The 8,237-nt window shown below is 46.3% G+C and overlaps 1 non-coding gene and 1 pseudogene across 1 annotated transcript; both read left to right on the forward strand.

The window, feature by feature from the left end:
* The first annotated feature begins 1,671 nt into the window (after positions 1-1,671).
* On the forward strand, positions 1,672-1,784 carry trnal-caa (transfer RNA leucine (anticodon CAA)). Its single transcript has 2 exons — positions 1,672-1,709; positions 1,739-1,784. It is a non-coding gene; the product is annotated as a tRNA-Leu (tRNA).
* A 6,131-nt stretch (positions 1,785-7,915) lies between these two features.
* Positions 7,916-8,034, forward strand: LOC148824785 (5S ribosomal RNA; annotated as a pseudogene).
* Positions 8,035-8,237: the final 203 nt, after the last annotated feature.

The raw sequence follows: 8,237 nt of genomic DNA on the forward strand, positions 1-8,237 counted from the left end.
TCAGCTCAGTGCGGAGTCCAGAGGGAGGACTCGCTTGGTGAATGATCTCTCAGGAAATCCCGGGTGAGATTCAACATCCCGGGTGAGGTTTTTCTGCAACAGCCACGACAAGTGTGAAGACGTTCTCTGGATTTCCTGAATGTGACTTTAAATTAGTTCACATTCTTTGGTAGTTAACAGAACTAAATGCTTTGGTGGTACATTTAAAACTGCAGAGAACACTGTAGTTTAATTGTGTAAACCTGGCTCTCTATGAACACAAGCAAAGAGTTCTCACTTAACAGAAGACTGCAATGTGAGCACAGTACCATAAAGCACTTGAAAATGCCAGGGATCAAACACAGGACCTCATATACAGTATGCAAAGCATACACTCTACCACTGAGCTACATCCACAACATAGAAGGCTGTGGAAGCGACTTAGAGATGTGCAGGTGCTCACAGAACACAATCCATCGTTTGCATCTTTTAAGTGCTCTTGATTAAACTATACATAGAAAAACAGCAGTACTGATGATTTTCATGGACTGATGCACACTTGTTCTGTACAACTCCAGTGATAAAACCTTGTCTGTAAATATTGTAGAACGTAAAAGGGTGAAACAACGCTCCATCCACAGGAATGGTAACAGAAAGGATCATTTTCTTATTTAATACGTCCTTTTGAGATGCCTTGTCAACGCACACAGACGTTAGAGCTGAACAAATATTTTGTACACAAGACGGCAGTGCGATATTAGAATTCCTGTCTTCTTGATGGATTCAGACTCCTTCTCAGAGGTCCATGCTTGCCAAATAACTTTACAGCTGTAGCGGCAATGCTTATAAATAAGACAGAATTAAGCGTTGCTATGCTTTCCTAAATGAGGCCCCATCTCACTCTCCCTCTCTGTGGTGCAGCCACAGAGAAAGTATTCATGCAGGCTGATTTAAGATGTTTTCTATTGATAAGGTACAGCTCCCAAACGGAGATGCACTTAGCTAAGCCTGGCTATCATGATCAATGGTCATCCATTGGCGCCTATCTGTCTAGGGAGTGCCGAATGGACATCTAGACTGCATTTCTAAGTGTCAGGAGTAAGTGACTCATATCTCACCTTGATCAACCAATCAGGGACTGGTAGGGTGTGGTAACACCAAGTGGGTCTCCAATGCCTCCAATGTATTTCTGATGGAGCGCTATGAGCAAAGATTTAATAAGCTACTCCTGCCGATGATTCAGCTTAAAGAAGTAAAAGCTTCACAAACAAAAGCAGCTCGCTACCACAGCCAATATTAAATGTAATTGGTGGCACTTTACCATGTGCACTGGCTCAAAAGTGATCTCGGCAGACGTTGTTCCCTACAGTACGTAAAGCTGAAAGCGCCAAAGAGCATTTCCATTGAGAAAAAAAAAATCTGCCTTGATGTTAAACATAGAGAGCCTGTCTTTTAGAAGTTCTCCCTCTAAACACCTTGTGCAGCCTCCCGACAGACTAACAAAAAGCGCCTTTTCACCAACTCAATTTATAATACGCCCCTCAAAACTCACAACCGAATAACAATCCATCCGTATATTTGATTTCCAAGATCCATTCAAGGCAACTTGGCTCTTCGCAAGCAAATAATTTCAGGGAAGAATCTCAGTTTAGTCAACTACTGGTGCATTCAGCACACCACTTGCTTTTGCTTATCAGGGTGGCCGAGTGGTCTAAGGTGCCAGACTCAAGGATGTGTGTCTTTCCAGCTGGCTTGGGTGTTCTGGTCTCCAAATGGAGGCGTGGGTTCAAATCCCACTCCTGACAGCTTCTGTTTTTACCTCTCTTGAATTGTTCCAGTGCTAGCTGACAGTGAATGACTGAAATATAAAAGCAGCAGAAGAAAGCAAGCAACTCAGTGCAATTTGTGAGTATTCTGCACTGTTAAAATGCACAGGTTTTCATACTTTTTGGAATTCGTAGCTCAAGAAGTGACTCCTGTTTCATTTTCTATTCACCAACTCGATTTGCATTCCGCCCCTCACACCTCACAACAGAATAATAAATGGCTTCATGTGCCACAGCATTCCCCTGTAGATTCGGTTTGCACTATGAATTAGGCGACCCCGAATGAAATATTTTAGTGTTGGCTCAAATGTGAGGAATTTCATGAACCCTCAAAAAGGAACTTGCAGAAAATGCCAGCAATTCAAAGCGTGAAGGCAGCATGAACAGACCAATTCTGCAATTTCTGTTATCGCGGGCGGTGCTTTCTGAGTCGAGGCTCTGCTTTAAAAATGAGAAGTGCTGAACTCTAAACACGTTCTTGCCATTACTGCTACTCCTGCTGCTACTCCTTCGTCCTCGAAAAAAGAAAAGACAGGCATGTTTTGAGTCTCAAAATGATCTTCTGGATCCACAAGAAACATGTAAATTTGATTGATTCCGCAGTATTTTGGATGTACTGTACTTATAACTTCCATCGAAGAGAGATTTCATCAGTTGCATGAAATTGAAACTTTCGACTTTTTGTCTGGTATTGAAAATATATTAAAAAAAAACTTAAACAATTTTCTAACGAACAACTCATGAATTATTACCAGGATATATATTTAGCGTTCGGTAGTGATAACACTGCTGATATTGATTGTAGCGTGCTCTCTGAAGGCACGAGTTCTGTAGGGTTTGGGCATTTACTGGGACAATTATTAATTGTAGCAGTAAATCACAAAACTGATTCTTTTAATGGCTTTAGAATCCAACCATGCGATATAACTCAAACAGCGCACACACACAGGTACTAATACACGAGGATACATTTATTAATACATAGAATATGCATATAAACCTAGCAGATCTTATCTAGAGGGTTAACAGAATACAAAAGGTATATATTCAATCAGTTACGAAGTGTTACATATATCAAGAGGACATACGTTCAGTATATCATTCATTTAGACCGTTTCGTAAATGAACTTGGTTATAACTTCTACATTAGATACTGAAAACAAGTACATAACTCTTAGGAATTAAATTGATATCAACTGGTTGGGATAACAATTGAATTCTCGAGCTGTAATGCATTGAAGTTGAATACTCATCCAATCTCTGGGGATTCAGATCTCCTGCGGGCACAAAGAAACAGTTGCAGGCTGTTGCTGTCCAATCCGCGCTCTCTGGCTTGGTGCCACGCTGTGCGGCTTGCAACGGTGCGCTGCTGATGCTCACTGACCGGCTAGTTAGTGTTGGCTTTAACTAGCAAAGTTGTGCTCAGGAGAAAAGATGACTGTGGGTCCCAGCAAGTCAGGAAGAGGACCGGTTCGTTCCTGATGAAGTGCTAGTTCCGAATAGTGATTCAGCTGTCCACAGTTCCGAACTGTTCACGAGGCTTGCTGCTGATGCTAACCTCGGGTGGATCCTCTGGTTACTCTCTGGCAACCTCCGCTCTCAACTCTTAGATCAAAGCAAAGTTCTGGCACTCGAACACACTGGCCGTTCCGTGGTTGTCCGGGCTGAGTCTCCTCCTAAAAGTCTTTTAGGGTGGCTGATCTCAGTCATCTCCTTCTGAGTGACTGTCGCCTTTCTAAGCTGGCGCAGCATGTCTTTCTCAGTATGCCATGTGGCATCTTGGGCACCAACATCCTGGAAATCTGGGGGGATCTGACGCAGCTGTTGATGCTCCTCCTCCATTTCCAGGGCATCTGCTTTTTCAATTTGTTCATGCCTGTGCTCTAGGAACCCTGCAGGGGGTGGTGCAGCGGTGGAGCATGCCTGACCCTCGGATGAGTGATCATCTGGAGCACCTGAGTGATCTGGAATTGTTACCCTATTCTCACTGATCAGGTCAACCCTGTACACTTCCTGATTGAGGAATCCCTCTATCGGCATGTTTACAATCGTTCGCTGGGCGTGGGTGTAGGGCACCTGCTCGCTCCCCCCTTCCCTCGCTAGGGGTTCAGGGAGCTGCCCCAGCAGTGGGATAGCTAGTTCACTGTCTTTGAACTCACTATCACCCACCAGGCCCATGTCAGTGCGGGCGGGGATTCTGATACCCCTCTTTGCCGTGTTCTGCACTAACAGGCGGGTGGCTTGACCATCCAGCTCCAGTCTGGCTGAACCACTGTTGGTCAGACTCAGACTGGTGGACTGGTTGGACAGACTGAGCTGGTGGCTGTAAGAAAACCGGCTCGGCTTTCATTCCCTGTCCCTTCCGGGGGACTGGGTGTGTTGGAAACCCTGCCGTTGAGGCAGGAACAATCAGGTCAGTCTCACTCACTATCTGGTAGTTGTGAAAAATAATGTTACCTGACTGCAGGTTCCCTGGGTCACAGCAGAGGGAATCGGCATCTGGGATCAGGTGTGTCCACAGCGCAGTAGTCTCAGCGTCCAGCTGGACCTCCTCTCTAACCTGTGAATGTTGCACCAGGGGCACCTGGCGGTGGCCCCGTGACAGCTGCTCAAGCAGATCCTCACTAATAGAGGACCTCTCAGGGCTAAGGGTGAGGGCTACATCACCAACCTGCTCTCCTGCCATCTGGATCCCTTCCACCACTGCAGGGTGGTGGTCCTGACCCCTCTTGGGTGCCAGGGTGCACAGGGAAAGCTCCTTTTCATCACCAGGTGGGGAGATCTGCTCCTCTTTAGGGATGTAAAAGGGGTGTGCTTTACCTGGTGGATCAGGCGGCTGCTTGGAGCACCGCTCCTGTGGCATGGAGGCTGTTGTGACCTCAGCCGGGACATGACTTCCCTGTATATCAAGGGAACAAGAAAATATTTTTATTTCTTGTCCAGAGGGAACAGAAGGAATCTCCACATAGGCTTCAGTGTTCGGTAGGCACTGTGTGAGCACAGTCTGCCTCTTGGCCCCCCTTCCTTCTGTACAGAAGGCTTAGGAACCTTGACCTGTTTCCACACCTTGCCTTTCTGGTGATCCACCAAAGGTTCCTCTCTGAGTCGCATGCCCTTTTCTTTTTCTACCCGTTTGAGCTTGCTGTATGACATCAAACACCTTTCAACCTCAGTGTCAATCAATGTCTCACTGTGTAAGACATCTCCCATGGCAGCCTTGAGGTAAAAGCTTCCTGCTTTTCCTCTCTGTTTTACTGCCTGCTCTGTGACTTCAGGGGTGGAGTCAGCACTCGCTTGCAAGTGGCTGACCTCATCCAGGCAGGAACCCTTCCACTCAATCAGATAGACTGAGGGAGGGAGAGGGGGCGGGTCTCCGCCTCCTCCAGTGGAGAGTATCAGCTCATTCACGCTTCCGGCAGCCTTGGGGAGCGGTTGTCTATGTCCTAATAAAACTTGTTCAAGCCTGGCCAGGCGGGCGGCTACTGAATCCTTTTGTTCAGCTTTATCTAGCCCTTTCCCTTCCCCGGTGTTCTCATGGAACTTAGGACGCTGGGTGCAGTCCTGTGTGCCTGCTTTGGAACGGGGCTTAGCCAGCTCAGGAGCCTGTGCTCCTTCGAGCAGGGGGGAATTAACCCTGCTGGCTCTGACGGCGAACACAGTCGCTTTAACAGCTTTTTGCTCAGAGCGACTTTGGACATCATACTCCCAGGCTTTCTGCACGAATCTCTTAATATCAGTCATTTTCATGGTCTGTGCATCTGTATGCATTAAGATCATCTTTCTGACTGACGGGTGGAGATTCGCAATGAATAAACCCTTGAAATGTGTGTTCTCTTCACAACCCTCATCATTTCGCCCTGCAAAATAAGTTCATCTAAGTCTCTCGTAATATTCGCGAGGGGACTCTGCTCTCTCGTGCTTAATGTTAAGGGCGGCGGCTATCGCGGCAGTCGGGTCAATAAACGCACTGTATTCTGATAAGTGCTTGACACAGCTCTTCAAAGTCATCACAGACTTTCTTCATCTGCCTAGCCATCCACTCATGTACAGCTCTGCTGCTAGTTTTCCTGACCAGAAATACTTTTTCCTGTTCTGTAGCGTTTGGCAGGTACTGCAGGGTATACCTGAGGTCTTGAATATAACTCTCGATATTATTCTCTGACACTGCAGGGTCAAATCTCTACATGTCCTTCGCTAGCTCTCTCAGAGAATGGAGGTTTATTCTCCTAGCTTCTCCGCTGACGGAGATATGACGGAGATCGTGGTCAGACCTGTCGCTGCTAGAGAGAGTGCTTAATAGCGACTTGAATTCAGACCTCTTAGCAACCATCGTTAAACTTAAAGAGTATTACTTTTAAGTACGAAATCACAGTTCTACCACAGAAAACCACAAGATCAACTATGCAATCAACCCAGTAGATCGCAAAAGATCACAAAACAATCAAGCACTGCTTAAAGAGCAAGGGGAACTTTTTTCCTTTCGGCTTTCAGCACACTGTATTGTCGAGTATGAAACCCGTGGTGTTTTATATTGAATTATTCCGCTTGGTTGACTCATTTCAGTCTTACCATAGCCCGTCCAGGGATGCCAATAAATGTAGTGTGCTCTCTGAAGGCACCAGTTCTGTAGGGCTTGGGCATGTACGGGGACATTTATTAATTGTAGCCGTAAATCACAAAATGATTCTTTTGATGGCCTTAGAATCCAACCATGCAATATAACTCAAACAACGCACACACACACGGGTACTAATACACGAGGATACATTTATTAATACATAAAATATGCATATAAACCTAACAGATCTTATTGAGAGGGTTATCAGAATACAAAAGGTATATATACAATCAGTTACAAAGAGTTACATATATCGAGAGGACATACGTTCAGTATATCATTCATTTAGATCGTTTCATAAAGTGAACTTGGTTACAACTTCTACATTAGATACTAAAAAAAAGTACATAACTCTTAGGAATTAAATTGATATCAACTGGTTGGGATAACAATTGAATTCTCAAGCTGTAATGCATTGAAGTTGAATACTCATCCAATCTCTGGGGATTCAGATCTCCTGCGGGCTCTCTGGCTCTGTGCCAGGCTGTGCTGTGCTGCAGATGATCACTGACCGGCTAGTTAGTGTTGGCTTTAACTAGCAAAGTTTGTGCACAGGAGAAAAGATGACTGTGGGTCCCAGCAAGTCAGGAAGAGGACCGGTTCATTCCTGATGAAGCGCTAGTTCTGAATAGTGATTCAGCTGTCCACAGTTCCGACCTGTTCACAAGGCTTGCTGCTGGTGCTTACCTCAGGTGGATCCTCTGGTTACTCTCTGGCAACCTCCGCTCTAGATTCTTAGAACAAAGGAAAGTTCTGGCACTCGGACACACTGGCCGTTCCGTGGTTGTCCGGGCTGAGTCTTAGGATGGTCAGGAGGCGCGCTGCGAGAATGTCCTGCCCTTGGGAGCCTTTTGCTCCTGGGCCGTCCTGCCCTGGAATTCTCCTTTGAATTCCCTTTAGAAAAGTCCAGGAAATAGTCTCTCAGGCCCTCTGTGTTGCCTGTTTTTAGCTGGAGGAACTTCAGCTCGTTCATTGGCTGAAAGTTCCATGGGCATCAGAGTCCCACGTGGGTTACTCGGCCCTACCAGTCCCTGATTGGTTGATCAAGGTGAGATGTGAGTCACTTACTCCTGACACTTAGGAATGCAGTCCAGATGTCCATCTGGCACACCCTAGACAGATAGGCGCCAATGGATGACCATTGATCATGATAGCTAGGCTTAGCTAAGTGCATCCCCATTTGGGAGCTGTCCCTTATCAAAAGAAAACATCTTTAAATCAGCCTGCATGAATAGTTTCTCTGTGGCTGCATCACAGAGATGAACAGAGAGATGGGGCCTCATTAGAAAAAGCACAGCAACACTTAATTCTGTCTTATTAACAACCATTGCCGCTACAAGTGAAAGGCTGAAGTGAAATAGAGCGGGGACGAAGGCAGTGAAGAGAGAGAACGTGGGAAGAAGAGAAAAACGCAAGGGAAAAAAAGCAGCGTCGTAAAAGAGGTGACGGAGCTGTCCTCTCTATAAGAAGGGTGCCAGCGAGCCTTGCTCTCGCTTATGGCCACACCCCCTTGAGCACGCCTGATCTCGTCTGATCTCTGAAGCTAAACAGGGATGGGCCTGGTTAGTACTTGGATGGGAGACCGCCTGGGAATGCCAGGTGCTGTAAGCCTTTAAGCGCAGGAGGCGCCCTATCCCCGCTCGCTCGCTCATTCCCCTGTTCACACGTGCAGTGCGGCCTGTCCGTCTGTTCATTTGTGAGCTTTGGCGAGACACGGGTGCTTTTGTATTAGCCTGAGCGTTTTTTATTCTGATCATGAACAGTTTTACAAGTCCACAAAGGATGGAGGAAAGGTTTATCGCCAGCTGAAAAGA

Source organism: Atractosteus spatula, chromosome 10, assembly GCF_055471065.1.
Source record: "Atractosteus spatula isolate fAtrSpa1 chromosome 10, fAtrSpa1.hap1, whole genome shotgun sequence".
NCBI classification, from domain to species: Eukaryota; Metazoa; Chordata; class Actinopteri; order Semionotiformes; family Lepisosteidae; genus Atractosteus; species Atractosteus spatula.